The sequence below is a fragment of the Dendrobates tinctorius genome, unplaced genomic scaffold (assembly GCF_039654945.1).
Source record: "Dendrobates tinctorius isolate UK_male_01 unplaced genomic scaffold, ASM3965494v1 ptg000138l, whole genome shotgun sequence".
Taxonomy (NCBI): Eukaryota; Metazoa; Chordata; class Amphibia; order Anura; family Dendrobatidae; genus Dendrobates; species Dendrobates tinctorius.
In genome coordinates this window covers 1,208,807-1,232,685 of record NW_027361806.1, presented here as the reverse complement: position 1 = coordinate 1,232,685, position 23,879 = coordinate 1,208,807, and positions in this window count along the sequence as shown.

Below are 23,879 nucleotides of genomic sequence, written 5' to 3'. Positions count from 1 at the left end.
ACTGATAGGAAAAACAGGCCCTTAAGTCGCTAGGCTTCAAAAGACTATATCAGCACTCAGGTATATTCTGAAGACAGAGCAAAAGATCAACAGATCAGAGACAAAAATGGAATTCAGCTCACCCCCGGCCAGGGATAGCAGAACTCCCAAAAAACAAGGCAAAACACAAACAAAACTGAAGAGTACAAAGCAGAGCAGAAAAACTTAGCTTTGAGATGCAGGAATCAGACTGGTCTCCAAGAATCCAGCAGGAAAATCACCAGCCAGGAAGAAGGGCGTCGGCAGCCTTATATCCAGTCCTCAATTCCAGCCACCCAGTCATCATCTAGCTGCCCAGGTGTTTGGTAATCAGCCTCACTACCTTCATTCACCAGAGGAGGGAGTTCATCAGACCTCAATGGTGAAGGGAAAAATGAACTCACAACAGGCCGCAGTGGGGACCGAGCCCCTGCTGACCGCGGATTCCCCATTGCAGCCATTAGCTGCGCAGGTGGCCTGTCATCCTCCACCACACATGGCTGCTGCTTACCCCAGTCCGGGGACTGCGACCCTCCTGTCCAAGGACTCCGCTGGGGCCTGCGGGGCTCCACTGTCACCAGCGCACCAGAGGGCGCAAAGACTCCGCCAACGCTTCAGCAACTGGACCCAGCAACTATTACGCCGAAAGACCACCAACCCGAACGGCGAGGGACATCTGGACGGCTAAGTAGACTCTATAATTAAGGACCCGTAGTCGGCCATACCGCGGCCATATAGTGACCGGCCGTTGCCGGAAGTAGTCGTGTGCTCCACATCTGTGTTTGCCTGTTTTAGAGCCCCTGCGCGGGCAACCTGTGTTACTCCCTTTTTGTTGGTGATCAGGCCGTGACTGAGGAAAGTACCCTCGAGTCCCATAAACGTTATTATAAAAGCACTGAATCGTCTTGCGACTCGTCACTGCATCCTGCGTACCTGCAGGCACCACACCCCTACTGGGCACCCCATTTTATTAACCAGGACAGAGAGCCATTATGAAAGTACATTGGTGCTGATTCATTATTGCCTTTGCTCCTGTTTTTTGTCTTGTTTTGTGTCTTTTTTTGTTTACACCATTTGTGCCGTTTTTAAGTCTATTTTACGTGTCCTCGCCTGTTTGCTTTTGTTCTGCTTTACAGAATCCAGATGTTTTTGCCTGATATATCAATTGTCTCTTTTTAAAAGTTACCAAGATTTGGCACAATTTCACTCCAGTCCCTTCCTGGTGTTTTTCTGAATACGCCAAAATTTTGAGGCATTTTTTGAGACTTTTGGCACCAAAGGTTGCAAAAACAGTTCAAGACAGGAAAGAAGCCTGTTCTCGACTTTGCACCACATTCATGAATCGTTTGCACTATTTTGATTAACTTGGCACAAAAATTGTTAACTATTACCACAAGACAAAAAGGAAAGTCACTTAAAAAAAGATGCAAATGATGAATCAGGCCATCATGTTGTGAAAGCCTCTAAGTGATTTGTAAACTTTAGCATGGTATTGCTAGTGACTAGAGGCAGTATTTTTCATTACAATACCTGTTCTGCTTCTCAGGTAATCAAGAAGAACTTTTACCACAGTCTATGTCTAATGCTTCATCTCTTCCCTCCCGATGACGCATGTAATACTCGAAACATTGCAATTCTCCTCTATATCCAGTGCAATGCGCATATTGGACACTAGAAACTATTAATACATTTCACTTGAAACATTCTGATTTTCTGTTCTTCCTTGCGTCCTTGGTATAATCATTGGCCTTATAGTGTACAGTAAATACAGGCATCACTGTGGGGGCCCATAATTCCCTACAGTGATCACATGGATGATAGATCGTGACCACTGCTACAAAGTAAACAATGTCCCGTGAGGACCACCAAAGTGGTGGCTCTATAGCAGTAGAGGATTTAACCGGTGAGTATTTGTTATTTTATGACATTTCCTATATATCTTTTTAGGTCTTGGACAACCCCTTCAACAAATCTGATGCACAAACTAATATTGTGTGACTTCTACTTAGCTCAACAGAAGCTCAAGTATGGGTATTGCAACTAAATGAAGGCGTGAAACTTGCCCAACCATTTGGCTCTCACGGTCTACATTGGTAGACCAGCAAGATACTTGTGACGTATACTGACCACAGGTAGGCTACATCCGAGAGTGGACCCTCTGGATCGTGGCACTGGAGCTCCCAGGGGCGAGCGAGCCAGGTGGTGCCGACCCCTATGCAGGGGCTGTTAGGGGCAGGCCCTTGGAAGACAGATGCCGCAACTGCTAGACCCAAAAGGGGCGGCTCAAAAGACTGAGTGAGGGGTGCAGGACTGAGCATGGAATGAAGAAGGGAGTAGGAAGCACAGAGTAGGCGCAGGATGGTTACACGGAGTATAGGACTGGGCACTGGGGTGCAGGACGGAGACACGGAGTACAGGACTGGGCACTGGAGTACAGGACAGGGCACGGAGAGTGAGAAGGGGAAACCCCTAAACACTGGGCCAGGATACTGTAGGAAAGGCACACGATAATCAGGCGTCTCCACCATGTTGGAGACGCCTGATATACCCGGTGCTGCCGGCTGATTGGACGCCTAGGCTTCTGGGCGGGCGCTCAAGGGTTAAGAGACCTGGAGAGCGCGCGCCCGCGGCCTAAGGCACCCGCAGGAAGCAGGCACACGCCTGACGGAGGAAAAGGAGGAGGAGGCGGGCACAGAGCGGGGAGGCGAGCGCCGGTGAGTATAGGCGGCGGCAGGCCCCGCAGCTACTGGGGCGGCGGCGGCTACCACCGCCGACGTGACAATACTTATATACTGTAGTTAAAAGGGGTTGTCCGGTTAAAACAAGTTATTGTTCCTGCACGATAGGTGACCACCTAGTGATCAGTAGTTCTCCGATCACTGGGACCTGCAACATTAGGCATAATGGAAGCGCAGTGCAGATGCTCGACCTCCGCTCCATTCATTTCCTATTTTCTGCCAGTCCTATACTGTATACTGTACAATGAAAAGAACAGTGGTCAGGCATCCAACCTGCCACTCCATTATGTAAATGGGATAAAAGTGCTGGGTTGGGGATACAAATTCCCCATTCTGCCTTTCAGTGAGGTTCCCAGTTGCCAAACCCATGACGAGCAGTAACTTTAGTCATCACTAGTGTTGAGCATTCCGATACCGCAAGTATCGGGTATCGGCCGATACTTGCTGTATCGGAATTCCGATACCGACTTCCGATATTTTTTCAATATCGGAATTCGGCATCGGAATCGGAAGTTCAGTTGATTGACGGCCTGACGTCATCATGATGCGCGGTGTGTGCGCATCATGATGCGCCGTCATTTCGGGCCTTCCGGGGGTCTCTGCCGGCCTGCCGGGGGGCTGTGCCGGCCTGCCGGGGGGCTGTGTGGACTGCCCGGGGTCTGTACCGGCCTGCCGGGGGGCTGTGCCGGCCTGCCGGTGGTCTGTGCACCCTGTGGGGGTCTGTACCGGCCTGCCGGGGGGCTGTGCCGGCCTGCCGGGGGGCTGTGCTGATGTCCGGGGGTCTGTGCAAGCATCGTCCGATGGGACTACAAGTCCCATCGGGCGATGCCTGCTACCATGACAGTGATTGACACATTAGCCAATGATGGGACAGTAGTAGTCCCATCATCCGGCTAATGTGTTAAATGTTAAAAAAAAAAAAAAAAAATACTACATACATACTACATGCATGCTACATACATACTACATGCATGCTACATACTACATATATACTACATACATACTACATATATACTACATACATACTACATGCATGCTACATACATACTACATGCATGCTACATACATACTACATGCTACATACATACATATATACTACATACATACTACATGCATGCTACATACATACTACATGCATGCTACATACATACTACATGCTACATACATACTACATACATACTACATACATACTACATGCATGCTACATACATACTACATGCATGCTACATACATACTACATGCATGCTACATGCATGCTACATACATACTACATGCTACATACATACTACATACATACTACATACTACATATATACTACATGCATGCTACATACATGCTACATACATACCACATACATACTACATACATACTACATACATACTACATGCTACATACATACTACATATATACTGCATGCTACATACATACTACATGCTACATACATACCACATACATACTACATACATACTACATACATACTACATGCTACATACATACTACATATATACTACATGCATGCTACATACATACTACATGCTACATACATACCACATACATACTACATACATGCTACATATATACTACATGCATGCTACATACATACTACATATATACTACATGCATGCTACATACATACTACATGCTACATGCATGCTACATACATACTACATACATACTACATGCTACATACATACCACATATATACTACATACATACAATACATTCATACAATACATACATAGACATACAGTACATATAACATAGAGTAACATACTTACCAATACTTGTCACATTGTTCCCCGAAGCCATTGTCTTTTCCGGAATAAATATTAACATAACAAACCACAAAAATACTCACCCACGATCCGAAGCAGTCCACGAGTGTGTCCCACGACGATCTTGGGTAGAGAACTGCAGCATCAGATGATGCTGCCGTTCTCTACGGGCTGCAGGAATCCAATGACGGAAGGTAGGTATCCTTCCGCACTGTATTCCTCCGCCACTTAAAAAAAAAAAAAGTCCCTAGTCTCACTTTATGCCATTGCTGCGTGGGAATTTCCCACACAGCAATGGCATAAAGTGAGACTAGGGACTTTTTTTTTTTTTAAGTGGCGGAGGAATACAGTGCGGAAGGATACCTACCTTCCGTCATTGGATTTCTGCAGCTCGTAGAGAACGGCAGCAACAGCTGATGCTGCAGTTCTCTACCCAAGATCGTCGTGGGACACACTCGTGGACTGCTTTGGATCGTGGGTGAGTATTTTTGTGGTTTGTTATGTTAATATTTATTCCGGAAAAGACAATGGCTTCGGGGAACAATGTGACAAGTATTGGTAAGTATGTTACTCTATGTTATATGTACTGTATGTCTATGTATGTATTGTATGAATGTATTGTATGTATGTAGTATATATGTGGTATGTATGTAGCATGTAGTATGTATGTAGTATGTATGTAGCATGCATGTAGCATGCAGTATGTATGTAGCATGCATGTAGTATATATGTAGTATGTATGTGGTATGTATGTAGCATGTAGTATGTATATAGCATGCATGTAGTATGTATGTAGCATGCATGTAGTATATATGTAGTATGTATGTAGCATGTAGTATGTATGTAGCATGCATGTAGTATATATGTAGTATGTATGTAGCATGTAGTATGTATGTAGCATGCATGTAGTATGTATGTAGCATGCATGTAGTATGTATATGGTATGTATGTAGCATGTAGTATGTATGTAGCATGCATGTAGTATATATGTGTTATGTATGTGGTATGTATGTAGCATGCATGTAGTATGTATGTAGTATGTATGTAGTATATATGTAGTATGTATGTAGCATGTAGTATGTATGTAGCATGCATGTAGCATGCAGTATGTATGTAGCATGCATGTAGTATATATGTAGTATGTATGTAGCATGTAGTATGTAGCATGCATGTAGTATATATGTAGTATGTAGCATGTAGTATGTATGTAGCATGCATGTAGTATATATGTGTTATGTATGTAGCATGTAGCATGCATGTAGTATGTATGTAGTATATATGTGGTATGTATGTAGCATGCAGTATGTATGTAGCATGCATGTAGTATATATGTAGTATGTATGTTGCATGTAGTATTTATGTAGTATGAATGTAGCATGTATGTAGTATGTAGTATGAATGTAGCATGTATGTAGTATGCATGTTGTATGTATGTAGCATGTAATTTTTTTTTTTTTTTTTTTTTTTTTTACATTTAACACATTAGCCGGATGATGGGACTACTACTGTCCCATCATTGGCTAATGTGTCAATCACTGTCATGGTAGCAGGCATCGCCCGATGGGACTTGTAGTCCCATCGGACGATGCCTGCACAGCCCCCCGGAGCCTGCACAGCCCCCCGGCAGGCCGGCACAGCCCCCCGGCAGGCCGGCACAGCCCCCCGGAGCCTGCACAGCCCCCCGGCAGGCCAGCACAGCCCCCCGGCAGGCCGGCACAGCCCCCCGGCAGGCCGGCACAGCCCCCCGGAGCCTGCACAGACCACCGGCAGGCCGGCACAGACCACCGGAGCCTGCACAGACCCCCTGGCAGGCCGGCACAGCCCCCCGAAAGGCCCGTACAGACCCCAGAGAGGCTGTACAAGGGCAGGAAAGGGTTTTTCTTATTCCGATACCGGAAGTCCCATAGACTTGAATGGGACTTCCGGTATCGGAATCGGCGATACCGATACTTTTTTTAAAGATCGGCCGATACCATCCGATACGATACTTTGAAGTATCGGACGGTATCGCTCAACTCTAGTCATCACCAATCCTGTGGAAAGATGATAACTTGTTTTCACCAACAACTCCTTTAATACTTTGCTCTAGATGCTATCATATAACAGACCCTCATGCAACTCCTGTGCAGCAGTATGGTGCCTCCGTGAGTGTTTTACCTGGAAGCAGTGCTTATATGACTCTAGACCTCAATAATTTACCATGCATTAGAGCAACAACCGCCGACATTGGCGATCGTTTATTAGCCTGTGCACACCGGCAGATCTCACTTCAGATGTGCACTGAATCCTCACAGTTCAGTGCACATATGCAAGGAAAACACTTCAAGCTAATAGGATATACCATAATTATTCACAATTAATTCAATCTAGATAAGGTGTATACATAGCTTGTATACAGGGACAGTGTAGGACACACTGCATTTCAACATAGAACACCTTAAAGAAAACGCAGTGAAAGCGTCCATATAAATACTAGAAAAATCTTGGGGCCCCTGTGTACTGACGTCAGCAGATGTCACCACTGTGTATGGAGGCAGGGTGAATCACACCTGCGGGTGCTTATTGGGACATTTGGGGACTATAAATAGCTACTCCCTTTGCAACATGGTGTTGGGAGGAGGACTACCATATAGCGACTGGGCCGGAACCAAGGGGACCACCATCAGGGTTCCTGAAGGAACAACACACTGGGGGGCAATGAAGGGAAGGGCACTACTGCAGTTTTCCGGGCAACTGGGGGCGAGGCAAGGATAATAGGAGCAGGAGGCGGGCTCAGGAGTCAGTTAGCAGAGAGGCTGACAGGAGAGGAGAGTCCGTGTGATCTAGAGAGGGACGGTGTAACGGGCGTGGAAGAGTTGAGAGACGATCAGGAGTCTGTGAGGGGTAAGCGACTTTCTCTCAGACAATATATGTGTGCCCATCCCCTACTGAGTGCCGCCCGACGTCCACGTACAGCCACAGCTGTGCCCGCTGCTCTGCACTTCCTCGCGGCTGGTCCGCGACACACAGCGGCTACTTCCGCTGTGTTTCCACACACTGCAGCGACCTGGACACTGCCTCCCTGTCTCCACCCATGGCTGCGGCCTTTCACCACCCACTTCAGTGGACGCCATCTCGCCATAGGCGTCAGCAGAGGCCTGCGTCCTGTCTGCAGAGAGACCCTGGGAGAGACCGGCCAACCGTCACCTGAGGTACTGTATCATAACAGCGCTCCGGGCGGCGGGAGCGGCACAGATCCTTCATTGCCTGTTGAGCCCCACCGGCACAGGTCCTTCAGGGTCTGTTGTGCCCCACCGGCACAGATCCTTCAGGGCCTGTTGAGCCCCAGCGGCACAGATCATTCAGGGCCTGTTGAGCCCCACTGGCACAGATCCTTCAGGGACTGTTGAGTCCCGCCGGCACAGATTCCTTCGGGCCTGCTGCGCCCCAACAGCACAGCTCCTTCTGGGCCTATTGCGCCCCAGTGCCAAGGTTTCTCCAGGCCCCGTAGTGCCCCCACGGCCAGGATCCTTCAGGGCCTGTCAGGTCCAATCATCCCTGGATATCGGGGCGCCAGGGCAGCCGCATCAGCAATCCCTATGCGGCCACATCTGTGATCCTGAAAAGACGCCTGGAAGGATAAGTTGACTATAGGAAATAAGGACCCATAGTTTTGGCCGTACTTGGCCTATGACACCCGGCCTAGCCGGATTAGTCGCCTTTGCGATAAGAAAAGTCTTGTTAATGTTGTTGAGTCCCTGCGTGGACAGGTTGCTGTTATCCCCTTTGTTTGCTCAGCATAGCCCCAGTGGCACCAATTTATAAACGTTGATTTCACAAATCACTCTCTGTATCGTGTCTCGTCACTGCATCCTAAGAACCTGCTCAACCCTACAATGGCACGCCCCCTGAGGAAGGAAAGTGCCAAAACGTGCGTTGGGGTTTGGCAGGAGACGGCAGAGTGTCCGCCACACTTATACCTTGTATGCTTACTATCCCTCTTGTTTTACTATGGCTGTAATACTTGTATTGGGCTTTAGGGCTGGTCATTCAGTGTATGTGCATTTGCAACAACTATACCACTGTGTCTTATTCTAAGTTATTTAGTCCAATTGTGCGCACATGTGTGTGTCCTTCAGGCTGCCCTGCAGCATTTTTTACTATGCTTGAGGTTGCATACACTTATATTGGGATATTTCTGCTGCCCTTCCCTGCCATGTTTATGCGGTTCTGTATCCGTTACTTTTTAGCCTACCGCCCAATTCATTGTCTTTGTCTTTATTGTGATTTTGTACTAACAAAAAGATTTTTCTAGTATTTATATGGACGCTTTCGCTGCGTTTTCTTTAAGGTGTTCACAGTTCAGTGCACGTAGGCTGCCATTGTTCTTGGTAGAGGAATTCCTATTTACACATGGCAATGTGCCGCGAAGAATTATGATCTTTCGTTGAAACCAAAAGATCATTTCACCCAACAAACGAGAGTTTTGCTTGCTCATCCTGTTTAGACTGCAGAATTATCGTAAAACGAGCGTTTCTAATTACGTGGTATAAATACAGCTTGATGCCTCATTCTGACGTCCATTTTTCGCGACCAAATGCCATATGTGTTTTTTTACAAATAACCTTCATATCTACAATAGTGAATCGGGTCATTCATATCTTCATGATTTTTCGCAGACTGAACAGTCCATGCAAAATCGCGAAGACATGCCCGATTCTGGTCTGAGTGTCAGATCAGAATCAGCAATGCAAGTCTACGGGTCTGTAAAAAAATCATACAGTACTCAGATAGCATCTAACTATGGTCTGATTTTCACGAGAATAGAGATTTTTTCTTCCCTTTTAACATATCAGAAAAAATGATGTTGCTTGGACCAATCTCGGATGAAACTGTGACCAAAAATGACTAATGTAACTGACTTGATGGATGAACGCTCTGTAGGAAGATCAATCTTGTGCTAACCTAGATAGGTCCACCAGGGTCTCCTCCGCCGATATCATGATAGTATCAAGCATCGGGTTGCCGGTCTTCTTCCTTGCCTTCTTCCTTCTATTCTTCTGACCATGATGTCCTTCTCCAGTGATTGTTCTCTTCGTAGGATGTGTCCAAAGTAGGCAAGTCGTAGCTTGGTGATCCTGTCTTCCAGTGACAAGTCTAGCTTGATTTGTTTGTTCTTCTTGCCATCCATGCTATTGATAACATCCAGCGCCACATTTCGAAGGCGTCAATTCTTTTTCCATCTTGTTTCTTTATCATCCATTTTTCACATCCATATGTTACCACAGAAAAGATCGAACTATGTACAATCCTTATACTGTGCAAAACCTTTGAAAAATCAGACAGAAAAGACCTACAGTCATGTGCATGTGGCGCCCCTGAGGATTCAGTTGCCACAGAGGTACTGCACCTTCTCCTGAGGTGTGGTACCCCACCATCCAGGTGAGTTGGAGGCTCCTGACCACATTCCAACACTTGCATCCCACACAACACAGTAGTTCAGCAAAGCCACATTGTGGCTCCCTGCTTGGAGTGTAGCAGAGCACCTTTGGTGGCTCCCTGTTTGGAACACGAAACGTGCTGGGAGGCGGGTGGAGTTAGAATACATAAAGAGCGGGAAGGTTAAGGGGTCAGTCAGTCAGTCAGTTGAGAGAGAGGAGGGAGGAGAGAAGATCCCTGGAAGAGGGATAGAGGAAGGAGGTGCTGCAGCAGATCTCAGTGATCTGGGTCTGCTGGCACGGGAAAGGAAAGAAGGAGAAAGACTTTGAACAGAAACCTGATCATCCATAAGAAGGAAAGACAAGTACGGAACGTAGGAGAAAAAGGGAACAGAGAGGACCTGGGTTAGGAGAGAACCCTGCCTAGAAGTTCTAAGCGCAAGGCCGGGGCCCGGTCCCCAAAGTTGTATGGATACTAATGGTCCTGCAGCAGACACCGGTGGAGTAGCGAGCTGTAAATGCACTACTCCCATCTAAGACTTGAGGGCACAACAGTAACTTGGATAGTGAGACGGGACTCAGGAGAGAGGAGTCCCCGAAGCAGGCTACAGCTGTCTGCCGTACAAGTAAGGTTCTTGGGAACATCTGTCAGGAGGAACTCCAGTGTAACTCAGTACTAGGAGTACTTCACTTAAAGGTGCTATAAGAGGAGACGTTCAGGAAGGTACATGTTGGCAGAGTGTTGGAAGGGAGCATTCCATCTGATCTGGAGGTTGACTGAGTCCCTGACCTGGAGGATACGGCACGGAGGCAGGCATCTGTGTGTACTACAGACTGTGAGTAAAGCTTTGGAACTACAGGCTTGGTGTCCTCCAATTATTCCTGCACCAACACACCCTGTACACATCTGGGTACCAGCATCCACACCGCCTGCACCTCTTCTCTGCCCCTACATCTACACTGCCCTGGGACTACAGCTTCACCTGTGGGGAGCTTTTACATCTTTGCTGCAACACACCACCAGTCCCAGAGGATCTGCATGCAGCGTCGGCTTAACATCCCACTTGCCGAACACTACAGGTGGCGTCACGAACTGTACCACTACATCTGGGTACCAGCATCCACACCGCCTGCACCTCTTCTCTGCCCCTACATCTACACTGCCCTGGGACTACAGCTTCACCTGTGGGGAGCTTTTACATCTTTGCTGCAACACACCACCAGTCCCAGAGGATCTGCATGCAGCGTCGGCTTAACATCCCACTTGCCGAACACTACAGGTGGCGTCACGAACAATTCCATTAACTACAAACCACTATTCAATTCTCCACTAATTACTTGGGTGCGCAGGGCCACGGACCGGGTCACTGCTGCTGTGACACATCCCGCTGACACCGGTCCGGTACTGAGTACCCCACAGCCCTGGGAGGGCGACCCAACTTGACGTCACGAACAGGAGGACGAGACCAGATGTGTTATGAATGAGTCACCGTAGGAGGCAAAAACAGAAATCCTAGCTAAGTCCAGAAAACCAGAGAAGTTGGCAGCTGTCGGATTGCAGACCCCTGAACCTATCAACAACAACTAGCAGTAGCCATGGGGGGTTCCTACGATGCCCTAGACCCCTCGATTACAGCTGGAGAACTAAATAGCCTAAAGACAGAAAGGGAAATCTAAACTGCCCCAGAGCAGACCCCAAAGCAATAGGCAGCCCCCAACATATAATGACGGTGAAGCAAGATGAAAAAACACTCACACAGATAGAAAGATAGGCTGAGCAAATGATGGGGCCCAAGCTAACTAAATAGGACAGGATAGAAAAGCTGCTGTCTGCAATCCGCCAAAACCCTATCAAAACAAGAGCCAACAGACTAATAGGGAAAAAAGCCCTGAAGACGCTAGGCTTCAAAAAGACTATATCAGTACTCAGGTATTTTCTGAAGAGAGAGCAAAAAGGAATTCAGCTCACCCCAGCAGGGAATGGCAGAAATCCAGAAAAACAAGGCAAAACAAAACCAAAACACAAATGCAAAAAGCAGAGCAGAAAACTTAGCTTTTGAGGAGCAGGAATCAGACTGATCTCCTAAAATCCTTCAGAGAAGATCACCAGCAAGGCAGAAGGGCGTCGGCCCCCTTATATCCAGTCAGTAATTCCCGTCACCCAGTCATCATCATCCAGCTCAGGTGCTTGGTAATCAGCCTCACTACCTTCCTTCACCAGAAGAGGGAGTTCATCAGACCTCAATGGTGAAGGGGAAAATGAACTCACAACAGTACCTCCCCCTTGAGGAGGGGTCACCGAACCCTCATCCATGCCACCAGGGCGATCATGGTGAGCCCGATGAAAGGCACGCACCAATCTTTTGGCATGAATATCAGAGGCAGAGACCCAGGAATTATCCTCCTGACCATAACCCTTCCACTTAACCAAATACTGGAGTCTCCGTCTAGCCAGACGGGGGTCCAGTATCTTCTCCACCTCATATTCCATGTTACCTTCAACCAATACAGGGTCCGGAGGTGCCACCCCAGGAACTACTGGTTCAACAAACCTCTTCAACAAGGACTTATGAAACACATTATGGATTTTAAATGTGACAGGAAGAGCCAAACGAAAAGAGACAGGATTAATAATCTCCAAAATCTTGTAAGGTCCAATAAATCTAGGCTTAAACTTAGGAGAAGCCACCTTCATAGCGATATTTTTTGATGATAACCAAACCATATCACCAACCTTGAACTGGGGACCAATGGTCCTATGTCAGTTGGAAAACCGCTGGGCCTTTTCCTGGGAGAGAGATAACTTATCCACCACTTGGTCCCAGATCTGGTGCATTCTCTCCACCACAGTGTCAAAACCTGGGCAGGCAGAAGGCTCCACCTGCCCTGAAGAAAATCGAGGATGAAACCCAAAGTTACAAAAAAAAGGTGACATCAAAGTGGCAGAACTAGCTCTATTATTTAAAGCAAATTCGGCCAAGGGCAAAAATGAAACCCAATCATCCTGATCAGCGGAAATAAACATCTCAAATACGACTCCAAGGTCTGGTTTGCTCTCTCCGTCTGCCCATTGGTCTGAGGGTGAAAAACAGAGGAGAAGGACAACTGAATTCCCAGCTTGGAACAGAAAGTCCTCCAAAATCTAGACACAAACTGAACTCCTATGTCAGATACAATGTTCTCAGGAATTCCGTGCAAGCAAATCACCTGTTGCAAAAACAGGGGCACCAACTCAGAGGAAGATGGCAACTTAGGGAATGTTACAAGATGAACCATCTTAGAGAACCTATCACAAATCACCCAAATAACAGTCATTCTCTGAGAGACAGGCATATCAGAGATAAAATCCATTTAAATATGGGTCCATGGTCTCCTGGGGACCGGCAAAGGCATCAACAACCCACTAGAGCGAGAACAAGGTTTAGACCGGGAGCAAGTCCCACAGGACTGCACAAAATTCCTGACATCACGAGACAAGGCGGGCCACCAAAAAGAGCGACTCACCAGATCTCTAGTACCAAAAATACGCTCAGGTTTGTCCTCCTGGAACTCTTCCAGAGCACGTCTCAAATCGGGCGAGATGGCAGAAAGAACTACCCCTTCGCCTAAGATGGTAGCAGGCTTGGTCACCACAGGAGAATCAGCAAAGAAGCTCCTAGAGAGATCGTCAGCCTTGACATTCTTAGTGCCAGGAAGAAAAGAGACCACAAAATCAAAACGTGTAAAAAACAAGGCCCACCTAGCCTGTCTAGGGTTCAAGCGTTTGGCCGACTCCAGGTAAATCAAATTCTTGTGGTCAGTGAGGACCACGACTTGATGTTTAGCTCCCTCCAACCAATGTCTCCACTCCTCAAATGCCCATTTCATGGCTAACAGTTCCCGATTCCCCACATCATAGTTACGTTCGGATGGAGAGAACTTTCGGGAAAAGAAAGCACAGGGATTCATTTTAGATGTTACAGGATCCTTTTGGGACAAAACAGCTCCTGCACCAATCTCAGAAGCGTCCACCTCTACCTGGAACGGGAGTGAGACATCAGGTTGCTGCAAAACCGGGGCAGAAGTGAATCTTCGCTTCAGCTCCTGAAAGGAAGAAACAGCCTCCGGAGACCAATTCAACACATCAGCACCCTTCTTAGTCAGATCAGTCAATGGCTTGGCAATACTAGAAAATTTTGCTATAAATTTCCAATAAAAATTAGCAAAACCCAAAAACTTTTGGAGGGCCTTCAAAGAAGTGGGCTGAACCCAATCATAAATGGCCTGTACCTTGGCCGGGTCCATTTCAATAGTTGACGGAGACAAAATAAATCCCAAAAATGAAATCCTCTGTACCCCAAAAAGGCATTTCGATCCTTTGACATACAGGGAATTCTCCCTCAAGATCCGGAACACAGTCCGAACATGTTCCACATGAGAATCCCAATCCTTGGAGAAGATCAAAATATCATCCAGATAGATGATCAAAAATTTATCCACGAAGTCTCGGAAAATGTCGTTCATGAAGCACTGGAAGACAGAAGGGGCATTAGTGAGCCCAAAACGCATCACAAGGTACTCAAAATGTCCCTCCGGAGTATTAAACGCCGTCTTCCATTCATCCCCATGCTTAATGCGGATAAGATTATACGCCCCCCTGAGGTCAAGCTTGGTAAACCAGCAAGCACCTTTAACTCTGGAGAATAGATCCGAAATCAGGGGTAACGGATACTGATATTTAATAGTAATTTTGTTGAGGGCACGATAATCAATACAAGGCCTTAATGAACCATCCTTTTTGGCCACGAAAAAAACCCCAGAATCTAAGGGTGAAGAGGATGGTCTAATATGATCCTTCTCCAATGCCTCCTTAATACAGGATCGCATAGCCTCGTGCTCGGGTACAGATAAATTGAAGAGCCGACCCTTGGGAAATTTACACCCCAGGCTCAGTTCAATTGCACAGTCATAACTCCTATGAGGAGGCAAAGACACCTACTCATTCTCACTAAATACATCATAAAAGTCCGACAAATAGTCAGGAACATCATGCGACTGAGGAGAGGTGGAAAAAAACGGAGCCTCACTAAGGGCACACCGACAACCCCAACTCACCACAGACACAGATTTCCAATCCAAAATTGGATTATGAATTTGCAACCAGGGAAACCCCAGAACAATGGTATCATGCAAATTATGCATCACCAAAAATCTGCAATTTTCTTGATGGTCTGGGGCGACCCGCATTACCACCTGGGTCCAAAACTGAGGTTTATTTTTCGCCAAAGGAGTAGCATCAATCCTCCTCAAAGGGATAGGCGTCCGCAGAGGTGTCATCGGAAATCCACAACGTTTAGCAAAATCCAAGTCCATTAGGTTCAGGGCTGCTCCCGAATCCACAAAAGCCTTGGCGGAAAATGTGGACAGGGAGCAGATCAGAGTAATTGCCAGAAGAAACTTAGGTTGAACACCACCCACAGAAAACGTGTGTGCAAAACATTTCTCTCGTTTAGGACAGACAGAAATAATATGCGAGGCATCTCCACAAAAAAAACACAGCTTATTACGCCTTCTGAACTCCTGACGTTGCTCCCTGGACAAAACTCTATCACATTGCATACGTTCAGACACTTGTTCAACAGGTGGCAACACCTCTCATGCAGTCCTGCGTTCACGTAAACGCCAATCAACCTGAATGGCTAATGATATAGATTCGTCAAGACCAGAGGGAACAGAAAATCCCACCATAGTATCTTTTACGGCTTCTGACAAACCCTTCCGAAAGAGAGCTGCCAAGGCATTATCATTCCAGGTAGTAAGGACCGCCCACTTTCGGATTTTTTGACAGTACAATTCTGCAGAATCTCGACCCTGGCTCAACAACAGGGTCTTTTCAGCCTGATCAACAGCATTAGGTTCATCATACAACAACCCCAAGGCTTGAAAAAATGCGTTCACATTAGTCAGAATAGGATCATCTGGTTTCAAAGAAAACGCCCAATCCTGGGGATCGCCACGCAGCAAAGAGATGACAATTTTAACCTGCTGCGCGGAGCTCCCTGACGAGTTAGGCTTCGAGGCAAAAAATAATTTATAATTATTTTTGAAATTCAAAAATTTAGACCGATCCCCAAAAAACACATCAGGAGTAAGGATCTTTGGTTCAGCAGCATGTGAATGAGCAAGGTAGACCAAAATTCCCCGCACTTCCGCAGCGAGCTGCTCCACACAATCAGACAATTGCTTTATCTCCATTGAGAGAAAAAAAAATTCCCCCTACGGTCTCAGAGGTATAGAGGAAAAAATATACACTTTTTTTTTTTTTTTTTTTTTTTTTACAATTCTTTCCTGCTATTGAGTACCCTAGGATCTGTGGTATGGCTGGTGATTCTGTTATGAATGAGTCACTGTAGGAGGCAAAAACAGAAATACTAGCTAAGTCCAGAAAACCAGAGAAGTTGGCAGCTGTTGGATTGCAGCCCCTTGAACCTATCAACAACAACTAGCAGTAGCCGTGGGGGGTTCCTACGATGCCCTAGACCCCTCGATCACAGCCGGAGAACTAAATAGCCTAAAGGCAGAAAGGGAAATCTAAATTGCCCCAGGGCAGACCCCAAAGCAATAGGCAGCCCCCAACATATAATGACGGTAAAGCAAGATGAAAAAACACTCACACAGATAGAAAGATAGGCTGAGCAAATGATGGGGCCCAAGCTAACTAAATAGGACAGGATAGAAAAGCTGCTGTCTGCAATCCGCCAAAACCCTATCAAAACAAGAGCCAACAGACTGATAGGGAAAAAAGCCCTGAACACGCTAGGCTTCAAAAAGACTATATCAGTACTCAGGTATTTTCTGAAGAGAGAGCAAAAAGGAATTCAGCTCACCCCAGCAGGGAATGGCAGAAATCCAGAAAAACAAGACAAAACAAAACCAAAACACAAATGCAAAAAGCAGAGCAGAAAACTTAGCTTTTGAGGAGCAGGAATCAGACTGGTCTCCTAGAATCCCTCAGAGAAGATCATCAGCAAGGCAGAAGGGCGTCGGCTCCCTTATATCCGGTCAGCAATTCCCGTCACCCAGTCATCATCATCCAGCTCAGGTGCTTGGTAATCAGCCTCACTTCCTTCCTTCACCAGAAGAGGGAGTTCATCAGCCCTCAATGGTGAAGGGGAAAATGAACTCACAACACCGATACCATCGGGTTCTGTGTGCCTAAGACTTAGTTTTTGAAAATGTGTAGAAGACCCAATTTAATAGACTGTAAAATGTATGCTAAAAATGGCGGTGAAGAAGGGCGTGACAACATGGGAGGTCCTAAGAAAAGACCGCAAACTGTCCTGGGCCTCCCCTACCTGAATTACTATGCAACAGCGACATGGCCCACCCCTTGAGGGGTTCGTATACTGGCTTGGTATGGAGGAGCTGGAAGAAGACGCCGCCCCAAGAAGGAGGAGCGGAAGCCGGTGGTGGGAAAGGGGCCGAGGCAGGAAGAAGAACGCCAGAACGCCATTTTGGAAAGTGACGGGAGGAGGCCTGCGGAGCACAAGGAGGTTATGCTGGATCTCCCTGGCGCCATGGCTGAAGGCTCCAACCCAATGTCCTAGATGAACCGTCAGCAGCTGAAGGCAAGATAGCCCAGCTGACACGCAACTGAGGCAGGAAGCGCTATGGACTTTGAACCTTCAGCGCGCCCAGGAGGGGCCTACACCCATGGTACCCGCAACACCGGTACCCGCCGCTGCTGCACCAGATTCTTTCCAGACAGGCTCCGCCTTACCACCAGCAGCGCATATTGTTCCCTCTCTGCCGCCACCACCGGAGGAGTTGTACCAAGCCCTGGGAGCTGAAGCGGAGGAAGAAGAGCTCACGTCCGGACCTGACGCGGCCGCGCAGGTCCCTCCAGAGATCCCCACGGACCCGGAGCCGCCATTAGCTCCGCCGCGGTCCCCGGCATCCCGCCAAACAGCACCTGCTGCCACCATGCCTGCACCGGAGCAGAGACCACACCGGCGGGAGGCGCCAGGTACGTCTGATGCCCCTACACCTGGGAAGGCCCTGGGGTGCACCATGGTCGCAGCAGAAGGTCAGGTCGTGTTAGATCTGGTCTGGGACCGGGATACCAGTCCCCCGGGGGAAACACCGGAACCCCTAATGGTGGTGCAGCGGTACCCGATGAGCCGGGATAGGTCTCGGGAAGAACGGGAGGAGGAGGAAAATTGGGCTAACTGCCAAGCGACCATACGTCAGCTGGCAGCCGAGCATCGGGTGAGGAAACAGCGCAAGTTGGCTGTGCTGGGCCCTGACTTGGACCGGAAAGAGCAGGTCCGTGCCGGTCGTTACGGTCCCCGGGACTCAGCAGGTTGGGGGCACGTGTTAAATGTGAATCATGAGAGGGGGTTCGGCTTCATCCATGACCCCAGCCGAATCTCCGACCTGTTCTTCAATCGGAGGGATGTGGAGTCACACCTGACAAAGAGGCACCCTGCCAGGAACCTACACCCGGGAGATCATGTGACGTTTACCAGACATGAGGGATTGAGAGGCTGGTATGCGATGAATGTCAGAAGGGTCCCGGAGAATCTCATCAAGTCCTGCAGGCAGAACCCGACTACTGCCCCTCCAGCCGCAGTCATCAAACAAACAGTGTTCATGCCTACCCCCATGTGTCAAGCTGGATCAACACCAGTCCTGCAGACAAATTTCACCCCAATGGAAGAGGATTACCTATGGACTTTTCTCCCATGGAAACAGTCCTAATCACCAGTTTTCAGAAACTCCAAGAGGAGACCACCATTAGCAATCTCAAGAAAAATAAATATAAATAACTCTCGTTACCCAGGAGGGTATTTACACCGTTGTGCCTTTTGTTTTCCTATCATGGTTTAGTTTTGGTATTCCAGTTGTTGCCCAGTTTTTTATTGGCAGCTTTCACATTGAACTGCAGAGATCATGAACGCTGAATGGTCCTGAACTGTAATTGTAAATAGTTTGCACCTCTTTAGGTGCTCTCTCTTGGTTTTACATAGGCCTTCTTTCGAAGATAAGGACTACCTCATCTGGAGCATGGCTCCAACTAAAGGACAATGCAAGAGATCCCGGCTGGGAGCGGTGTCCAGCACTTAGAAGAATTATCACCGGTAGTGACACCGGCCCGGTACCGAGTACCCCACAGCCCTGGGAGGGCGACCAATGCACGGTTCCTTACTTGCAGTCCTTTGTAAGACCACATAACAATGAGTTTTCCAACCTCACCGGCACGCACACGCGTAGTTATGAGCGTGTATAACAATACTGTTATACAGAAGCCATAACTTCTCTACACACTGGTCTCTCACATCAGCAAAGCGTCTAGAATTTCTCATTCGGAGAGGTAAATCTACGAGCCGTGGAGCCCGAGGGAGCGGGCCAGGTTTACCTAATATGAAAACATTTTGTTATGAGACCTCAAACTCGCTATTAAAGTTTGTATTTGCATTATTTTACGCTCCATCCCTTACGGAGACTTCTCTCCAACACCTATTAACGCCTCCGACAGAGGATCTGCATCTGCCCCCCTCGCTCCCTATTTTTATTTCCACCAGCGCAGTTACGGGGAAACTAGGTGGGCCAAGTGGTTCTTATTTGCTGTTGATTTTTTATTTTCTTTCGAGAGTCTCTTTTGCAAAATGAAAGCCAGGAGAAATCTTTTCAGGAAAGGCCAACGTTCCTGTGCCGCGGCCAGGCTGCCCATGCCTGAATTGGACTGTGGGGTTTTGGGGTCAGCCACACATTCAATTAGAATTTCCTAACCAACATTTCCATGGTACGCTCCTCCGGCTACAATTCCCTCCATCCCACACGCCCTCCGTCGTCGTCCTCCCACCTCCCGGCAGCCCATAAAAAAGCAACCACTTTTGAGGGCTTCTTGAAAAAACATTTTGCCTCATAAAAATGCTAAAGCATTGTTTGTGAGCCCGAAGAGATCAACAAATGGTATAATGTCTAGCTTTCATTTTTACTGGTTAGCACTTGCTGTATGGGCCTGTGACCTCTTTGTGAAACCCCTTTTACTAGTTTATTTTGGCCTCTTTGCAGGCATTCGTAAAATTCCAAGGGAGATGGAGGTTTTAAGGAGGGCTTGTAAAAAAAAAAAAAAAATATGGAAGAGGGGAGAAGGGGGGGATGCTGGGGACTTTTTTTTTTCTCCTTATTACCTTGTTACAAATTTTGGTGTCTTTTTAAAGTGGCAGCTTCTGAAAAGGGAAGTATAGAGAAGGCGGAGGAGGAGCAGGAGGAGGAAGGGGATCCAAATACCTATTTCTCCCTCCCTAGAAGTCACAATTTGTCTAAGCAGATAGGTCTCACAGCCTTAGTTGTCAGTCATTCTCCTCCAAGCCTTTCATGCTTCTCAGCGGGTTCAGCAAGACCTAGAGAAAAGAGCGAAGAACATCGCATCTGAAACAAATTAGATCCCCCTTTGTAGCCACCCAGAGTCCGCTGATGGATGGAGACTTGTATTTACTGCACAACTAATTGGCAACACACACACAGACATCCTAAAGCACATTATTTTGCCAGACTTCAAAATGGTTGTTTTTTTTATTATAGAACGTTATACAGCTTAAAATAAAAAAAAAAGGAACAGTGAGAGTTTTAGGTCCCATAAAAAAAGGGCAGTTGCGAGCGGAAAACGGAGGCTAAATTCAGGGGGACGCAATGCATTAATGAAGTCTTCTTTGCAAAATGTTTCCAATTAAAAAACAATTCCCCTCGCCGGGCTGTAATAAAGTGTTTTTTTTTTTTTTTTATAAATGGCCTGAGACTTTTAAATGTTGTGATGGATAAAAATGCCGTTGCATGGTTATTAAACCATAATTCAGATGAGGCTTAACAGAGGAAAAGTCAGTAGTGTAATACGAGCTAAAATCACTAATAAAAGGGTTTTTTTTTCTACTCATTTATTTTCTTATCTCAAAGGGCTCGATTAGGAAAACCTGGCTGCTATTTTTTTTTTTTGAAACAGCACCACACTTGTCTACAGGTTGTAAATGGTATTACAGCTCAGCTTCATTGAAATGAATAGGTTTGAGCTGCAATACCGCACACAACCTGAGGACAGTAATGGCGTTATTGTTGCAAAGTAAAACAAAAAGCAATCAGGTTTCTAATCCTGAACAGTCCCCTTAACATTATACAGTGGCTTGCAAAAGAATTCACCCTCCTTGGCATTTTTCGTGTTTTGCTCCCTCACAACCTGGAATTCACAGTTGTTTTTTTTAGGGCTGGCATCAGTTCATGTAAAGAACATGCCTATAACTGTGAATATTTGGTTTTCTTTTTATTGTGAAGAGCAAACAACAAATAGGAGAAAATAACTGAAAACTCCAGTGGGCATAACTAATTACCCCCTAAAGTCAGTACTTTGTAGAGCCTCCTTTTGTGGCAAATACAGCTGCAAGTCACATTGGATAAGTCTCCATGAGCTTTCCATATCTTGCCACTGGGATGTTTGCCCATTCCTCAAGGCAAAACTGCTCCAGCTCCATCAAGTTCAATAGTTTCCTCTGGTGAGCAGCAATCTTCAAGTCTGACCACAGATTCTCAGTTGGATTAATGTCTGGGCTTTGACATGGCCACTCCAAAACATTTGCAAGTTTCCCCTTAAACCACTCTAGTCTTGCTTTAGCAGTATGCTTTGGGACATTGTCTTTTTGGAAGGTGAACCTCCGTCCCAGTATCAAAATCACTGACAAACTGAAACAGGTTTTGCTCAAGAATATTCCTGTATTTCGCACAATCCACATTCTCGATTTTGAAATAGTTTCCCTGTCCCTGCTGCCAAAAATCATCCCCACAGTTTGATGCTGCCACCACCATGTTTCACTGTGAGGATGGTGTTCTTGGGGTGATGAGTTGTGTTGGTTTGGTGCCAGACAAAGAAGATACCTTGGTGGCTAAAAAGTTAAATTTTGATCTCATTTGACCACAGCACCTTTCTCCATACATTTGGGGAGTCACCCACATGTCTTTTGACAAACTCAAAACAAGCTTTTTAATTTTTTATGGAAGTAGAGGCTTTTTTTCTGGCCACCTTTCCATAAATATCACCTCTATGGAGTGTGTGGCTTATTGTCATATGGGCAGATACTCCAGTCTTTGCTTGGGAACTCTGCAGCTCCTTCAGGGTTATCTTTGGTCTCTATGCTGATTAATGCCCTCCTTGCCAGGGCTGAGAGTTTTGGTGGGTGGCCCTCTCGTCAGGTTTGTTGTGGCACCATGTTCTTTCCATTTTATGATGATGGATTTGATGGTGCTACTCGTGATCATCAGAGATTGAGATCTTTTTTATAACTCAACCCTGACTTGTACTTCTCAACAATATTGTCCCTGACTTGTTTGGAGATCTCCTTGGTCTTATGGTGTTGTTTGGAGATCTCCTTGGTCTTCATGGCATTGTTTGGAGATCTCCTTGGGATTCATGGTGTTGTTTGGAGATCTCCTTGGTCTTCATGGTGGTGTTTGGTTAGTGATGCCCCTTATTAATAGTGTTGCAGCCTCTGTGGCCATTCAGAAAAGGTTTGTATGTACTGACAGCCCATGTGACACTTAGATTGCACACAGGTGGACTTTTTTCTCTAAGCATGTGACTTATTTAGGTAATTGCTTGCAACAGAAATTTTTAGGGGCTTCATAGCAAAAGGGGTGAATACAAATGCACATGCCAATTTTTAATTATTTAATCCCATACATTTAATTTATGCCTATGTTTTTCTTACTTCACTTCACCAATTTAGATTATTTAGTGCTAATGCATCACACACAAATCGGTTTACAAAAATATTTAAGCACAGGTTGTAACGTAACAAAATAGGTAAAACTCCAAAGGGGTGAATACTTTCACAGGCCATTGTAATTACATCAATAAATATTTTATCCTATAATAAAATAACAAATATTGTATTTTTTCATTTAAAGGGTTTGTTTTAAAGGGAATAAAGCGTTTTTACAAAATGCTGAAAAATTAAAAAAGCAATAGTCACTGTTCCCTTTGCAATGTTGCCCAGCCAATAAGTGTCTGCTTTCTACTGCAGGGATGATGTGTAGTCACAAAGACATGTGACTGCTGCAGACGATCACTGGCTGAAACGGATCGCGTCTATGCCAGTCATTGGCTGCAGCAGTCACATGTCCCTGTGAAATGTATACAGTAATTTGTAAAAAAAATAAAATAAATTGATGACTCGCAACACCACCCCTTTAAAGGGTCTTTAACCTTTGCCTATCTCCTACAGCACTTAGCAGGACAACAGAGGACAGACAGCTCACTGGGAAATTGCTCAGGACTTTTATGGACCAGAACTCTAGCAGCAAACTAGATCTGCTCATTATTTTATTTATTTTATATACTATTTTATATAATTTATTTATATTTATACCAAAACAAAACAAATAACAAGAATATTACATAATCAATAACAGTAGGTGAAAATGGAAAAATATCTTCCAAATTTACCCAAGACCACATAAATCTTCTTACCCCAAATCTCCAAACTCTTCAGGCCTTTTCCATAAAATTAAACCATCAAGTCCACATTCTCTTGGAAAACATATTTTGGAACGATGCGTCTTGGATGATTAGTCCAAGGCATGTTCCAAGCAGCTTCTCCCCAACCCACTCCATCAGACAGACAGGTCTCCCCCCAAACATGCATAGGGCTCATTCACACCACCGTAAGAATTGGAAGAGTGCTCTCCATCGTTTTCATGGGTAGCACTCACCCCCATGTGGCTCTGTAGGCCTGTGCACATATCCATTTTTTTACTGGGACTGACTCAGTACGTGGAAAAACTTGCAGCATGCACAAGTTGCCTTCGATATTCGGCCATTCATGTCTATGGGTCCATGGAAAACATTGGATGACAACAGAGTGTGGTCCGACTTTCACGGACATACCGAATGGGGAAGATGA